The sequence below is a fragment of the Ursus americanus genome, chromosome 11 (assembly GCF_024610735.1).
Source record: "Ursus americanus isolate L20-20 chromosome 11, mUrsAme1.1.p, whole genome shotgun sequence".
Classification (NCBI taxonomy): domain Eukaryota; kingdom Metazoa; phylum Chordata; class Mammalia; order Carnivora; family Ursidae; genus Ursus; species Ursus americanus.
Genome location: NC_142137.1, coordinates 7,845,548 through 7,851,586, shown reverse-complemented (window position 1 = coordinate 7,851,586; position 6,039 = coordinate 7,845,548). Strand labels below are relative to the sequence as shown.

General features: G+C 37.6%; 1 non-coding gene across 1 annotated transcript; it reads left to right on the top strand.

Annotated features, from left to right (window-relative positions):
- Positions 1 to 2,692: 2,692 nt before the first annotated feature.
- Positions 2,693 to 2,799, top strand: LOC123798607 (U6 spliceosomal RNA). The gene has a single exon (XR_006781373.2). It is a non-coding gene; the product is annotated as a U6 spliceosomal RNA (small nuclear RNA).
- The last annotated feature ends 3,240 nt before the right edge of the window (positions 2,800 to 6,039 follow it).

Below are 6,039 nucleotides of genomic sequence, written 5' to 3'. Positions count from 1 at the left end.
ACTGCACTGCACTGAGCATTCCCTTTACAACTGACACATTGGGTTTGTCTTTTTTTTTTTATTTCAATGACTATAGTAGTCATTACTAGGAGTTCTATTTTATTTATTTGCAAACGTGTCTGCAACTATTTGCAAATATGCTCTTCATTGTATATCATACTGTCTTACTTTCTATGATTTTAATGCTTACTTTTACATTTTTAATTATTTTAAATACCTGTTTTATCACTTCCGTTGCTTTCTATTACCTGAAGACTTGCGAAATTCATGCTCCTATTTATTGTGCCAGGTGGCTCTCATCCATGGTATATTTCCTCATCTGTTTTATAATCCTGGATTGTGACTTCATCTTCAACAAGTTCTACTGAAATCCTTTACCACAGGGGTGAAGGTATGATCCTCAAAAATGGTTTTGCATTTGCTTCTGTAAAGTATCCCAGGGACATCATCTGCCCACAGCAATTTTTATTGAATTTCTTGGCTTGAGAGTGCCCATAACATGCAGATATTATAATTCCAAACTCTGGGTTTCAGGTTCTCAGAAGAGATTTTTCTGTTTTTCCCTCCCCCTTCCCCCACCACACACACACACACACAGAAAAGCCTTCTCCTTATCTCCCTATGTTGGTGCATGAATTGTTTTTCAGTTCACCTTTACAAAGAGGGTCCAGACTTTCAAAATCCTGGCTTTACACAAGGGTTTTATTTCAAACTCTCTGCCTATACAAGACCAGCCTCATTTCCTCTTTATTGTAGGCATTAAAACCCTTCTGTCTCAACCTCCAGGGAAGACTTAGCATCAGCTCAGACTCATACTTCTTTGATTTACAGTTTCTTCTTTATCCCTGGGAACTGTAGGTTTCCATTTTCTCATAAACACAGTTATACATTTCTAAGAATTTTTATTGCATTTTATCCAGCATGTATAGAAGATATTAGAAAGAGAATTTTCTAACTGTTTTATCTGCCAGCTTGCTGGAACCAGAAATTTTCCCTTTTATTTTTTAACACACACTTCTCTTTTTGCACTAATATTATAATGCTTTATATTCACTTTAACTATATGATTATAATAATAAATTTAACTGAAACAAACAGATCTGGGAGCACACGTACACAATCATCCAATTCTTTGTGACTATACAACTCCAACTGGTAGAAGAAGTTTAGGGCATACTAAAGAGTGTCCTGCAAGCCAGGTGTGTTTTGAAGGCTATAAACATCAATTTAGTGTGTTTCACAAAAAGAATGGGGAATATTATAAATCCAATAAGTGGGTTAAATGGAAAATAAGAAAGCATCCATCATAACTTTTAGGAATGAAGCACAGGAACTGATAAGAAATGAATCTAGAGAAATATGTTAGTTTCATGCCCTGAAAGCATGAGTCGTTCTGAGTAATTTGGCCTTAATCCTTAGGAAATGGTGGGGAAGCGCATATCAAAGTATATGGCCCTGTGGGTTCTGAATGAGAAAACATACAGGAAACAATCTGCATAAAGTTTTGCACAAATGTAAGATATTTTTTCTTATTTCAATATCTATAAAAGCTTTAAAACGCCCCTAGAAGTTAGTGAAGCAGTGTAAGCATTCTAATATTTAAATGGCTGTAAATTCTTAAGCTACTTCAAGGTCTTTGCAGATGCTCTCCTATGGAACACTGGCTCCACTCATTCAGCCTGTGGCACCTCAGTAATTTTTTCAGCCACCCAGTGAACCTCAGTTACATCCTCTCCAAAGAGGTCTGACTCTCAGCACTTAGTGATGGGAAGAAAGAACCCTCTTCCAGAGTGTTCATTCCCCATGTACCCTACCTCAGCCCGAGAGCCACTGGTTGCTACCTATATTTGCCATTCTTATTTTCTTTAGAGCTATTTTTTACCCGTTAGTAGTTATGACCCATTGTTAATTAATAATTCTTTAATTAAGCTTTTTCTGTTTGAATTACTGTGTTGTTTCCATCTCCAAACAGGACCCTGGTTGATAACACACACTGAAATTTAAGAACCAATGTCTTATATCACAGAATTATCCCAGGATGCCAGTAATTTTCACCAAAAGTAAGTGAATTATTCTAACGACTATATAAATAAGTGTTACCTGGAGCGCCTGCGTGACTCAGTTGGTTAAACACCCAACTCTTGATTTTGGTTCAGGTCATGATCTGGGGGTGATGGGATCCAGCCCCACATCAGACTGTGCGCTCAGCATGGTTGTCCCTCTCCCTCTGTTTCTCCCCTCTGCTTGTGCAGGCTTTCTCTCTTTCTCTCTCAAATAAACAAAATCTTTAAAAATAATAAATAAATAAATAAATAAATAAATAAATAAATAAATAAATAACTGTTCCTAAAAGATTGAAGGTCATAAATACCTGAAACTTAGAGGCTCAAATAACTATTTACTCAGGGAAATTCTGATATACTGTGTACTTTTATGGCCATATATGTAACCTGTACAGTGTATTGGTACTTTTCTGATCATAAAGCCTATAAAACACTAATTAAATTTTTTAATCCCAAGTAAGTATGACTTAAGGTAAGATTAATCATCTGTGGAACTAAAAGATAATATTTATAATTACAGTCAAAAGTTGTTTGCGATATGCTAAAATTCTATTTTAGTCATGAAATCAGTATAAAAGTCAGGAAAATAAAATATATTTTTAACAGGGATTTACTAAAGGAATATCCTTGTGTTCACTTCAGCAGCAAATATACTAAATTTGGAATGATACAGAGAAGATTAGCTTGGTCCCTGTGCAAAGAGGACACGCAAATTTGTAAAGTGTTCCATATTTCTCTTTTGACAAAGGTGGTAAATTCAGACATCATGATCTAATAAGCCTTTTTTTTAATAAAGAAAGTATCCTTTTTCTAAAAGAAGTACAAGATCTTACACATAACATATTATAGCCATTACTGTAGTGAGATAAACATTGCTAACAGCAAGAAATCCGACCTTAATTTACTTATTGAATTAAAATAAAAACACCTATTCAATCAAAGTGACCTGTCAGTGCTGTAGTTTCTACGGCTTCAGTGAACACATTTCTTTTAAAAGATTGGGCTGTTGAAATGTAAGGTCCAGAAAAGAAAGTGATAACTGCATATCAAAGCCACAGGTCACAAAGTTTCAGAACTTTAGTTTTCCTTTCCAAGCAAACTTTAATTATACGAATCTAAATTTTCACAAGGCCTTTTATCAATCCCTCCTCCCCGAAACTGAGTCAATTGTAAAAATCATTCTTGATCCAGAACCTTGAAAGATTTTGTATTCAAGGCACATTCTTAACATCAGATTCATCAAAAGAAAAAAATCAGAAAGGTATTCTCATCTTAAGGTATTTTCTTGACAATATTAACATTTATATGAATATCCTTAGGCTTGACATTATTCAATCTGAGACAAATGACTAAAAAGTGAAGGTTTTCTCCTGGCAGAACCACAGCAACTTGCTCAGAGGGCTGAGGATCCCCTCAAGTCTCAGTATCAGACTGAAACTTCAAACTCTTGCTGTCTTCTTGGTATGTAAATTTTGATTAATGTTGTGAAAAGTACTATTTTAAGATTTTCATTCTTGCTTCCAGTTTCCTTTGAATTTTAGTGGCCTTGATTCTTTGTCTTCTAGGCATAAATGTCACAGCAGAATCTCAGCAGATCTCCCGGGAAGCTGTTGGGTGAGGAGGGCTAAGACAGTGTATAGAATTCATGAGAATCATAAAGGACATCTTGGAGGACTTGGTGCTCAAAGGGATGTTCATCCCAGGTAGATGGAACCATCTTCGGTGGTGGCTTCTGGGAGATGTAAGGGCCAGAGAAACTTGTCCTCCCACTGAAGGAAGGTGGTTGTGTATATATGTCATATAACTGACATGGTGTCCTCACTCGTGGTGCCTGTTGTTTGTTGGTATCTTTAAATCAGCTGTGCAGCCCCTTTCTTTCTGCTACCTAGCCTAGGCGACAGCCAGAGCTTCACTCAGTTATTTAGCAGGCATTTATGGATTCCCTTCCAACAACAGGCATTGCATAACCTTACCCTAGCTGACAGCTTCACAGACATACATGCAGTGATGGCAGTAGAAGGGAAGGGTTGAGAACACTGGCTTTGAGATCAGGCAGACTCAGGTAGAAATCCCAATTCTGTTACCTACTAGCTTTGTGATCTTAAGTTTGGCATCTATAAAAAGAAGATAATACTTCATAGCATTGTTGAAGGAACTAAATGAAATAATATACGCAGGGACTGAGCAGGTGTCTGGCATATCATAAGAGTTCAATAAATTGTTGATATTACTTTGTTGTTATTGTCATAATTATTTCTTAAATATCCGTTCTGAGCTCCTGCCCAATATTTTCAACTGTCTATAGTTCTCTCTCCCTAGATATCCTCTGTAAGTACATCAGATGCAGTATTTCTAAAACTGAACCTGTTAGCATTCTCAGGAAATCCATCACTATTTTTTCTTAGTAGCTCCATCTGCCATTATCTTTATGGACAAATAAAAGCCACCTTTGAGTCCTGTTTCTTCTTCACTTCGATATTAAATATGTCATCTATTCAGTCCTTTTCAACTCCTAAGTGTATCCCTCTCTCTCCATTCCAACTGGCACGGCCCTGGTTTATAATTTCATTCTTTCTTGCACAGCCCCTACATACAGCCACGGGAAATCTTCTAAAGAACCCTGAGTTCAAATATTCTGTCCTGTTGACTATATTAATACTTATTGAACCATGTTCTAATTTTTTTACTCAAGAAATACAGCATCCCCACTGGCCTCCAGCCTCCCATCTGTGCACTAAGTCATGTGTCACTCTGCCACCAGAGTGATCATTTAAAAAAAAAAATCTCACCATATTTCTTCCACTCAAAATATGGAAAACCTTCCATTACTGAGCTCCAGCTTCACTTTTGAGTCCCATCTTCTGCCAAACCTGTGTGTGTGTGTGTGTGTGTGTGTGTGTGTGTGTGTGTGTGTATGTTTGTCTTATATCCACTCTAGTCAAATAGAGCCAGGTTTTCCCAAGTCTTGGAGATTTCCGTTTGTCACCTCTACCTGGGATCCCTTCCTAAACCTGTGCCCCTATTCTGCCTTTCCTCTAACTGCCATTGATTCTTTCTCATTCTTCAAAAGTCACTTCCTCTGTGAAGATTTCCAAAACTTTTCTGAGGACATTTAACCAGTTTTGCTTCTGGCCTCATACGGTAAATACTCCACCACGGGCTTGTTATGAACAATTTCTCCCATGTATGACTCTCCCACCAGACTCTGAGCATTTATCCTACTAGACTTTGAGCTCTGCAGGGGCAAGACAACAGTTTACTTCTTCATACTGCAACATGTGGTTGGTCTTTGATAAATGTTTGATGTTTGAAAGGATGAATGGACAGCTTAATCAGATGCAGAGGGAGGGAGCGCTCAGCTCAGTTTGGGAGGGAAAATGGAAAACATTCACTGGTATTTTTTTAGTGGGGAGGAAAGTAGCATCTCAAATAATAACACATTTTGCAAATGAAAGCACGGCTTTGTCTTTTCTCTTATAATGAAATGCACACTTGGAATTACACAATTACTATAGATATTCAAGTAGCCAAAGGCCTGTGGAGTCAAAGAGTATAACAGAAAGGTTTCAGTGCACACTGTGTACAGGCCCTTAGGAAAACAAATGATAAGTGATGACCAGTGTCCCAGGGCATGTGCACAAGGCTTTGGGTTACCGGTGGAATTATTTGGTCACTTGAGGAAGACTGATAGCCCCATGTAGATAGGTATGAGTGGGCATTCCACTAATAGAATTAAGGGAGACATTCTCCTGAGCCAAGGAAAACAAAAACAAAAACCTTTATCTCCAAGCCAGTTCTATTATAGAAGGTATATATTACTTCGCTGGGGCTGCCATAACAAAGTACCACAAACTGGGTGCCTTAAACAACAGAAATTTAATGTCTCACAGTTCTGGAAGCTGGGCATCAGAAATCAAAGTGTCAGTAGGATTAGTTCATTCTGTGTCTGTAAGGGAGAAACTGTTCCACACCTCTC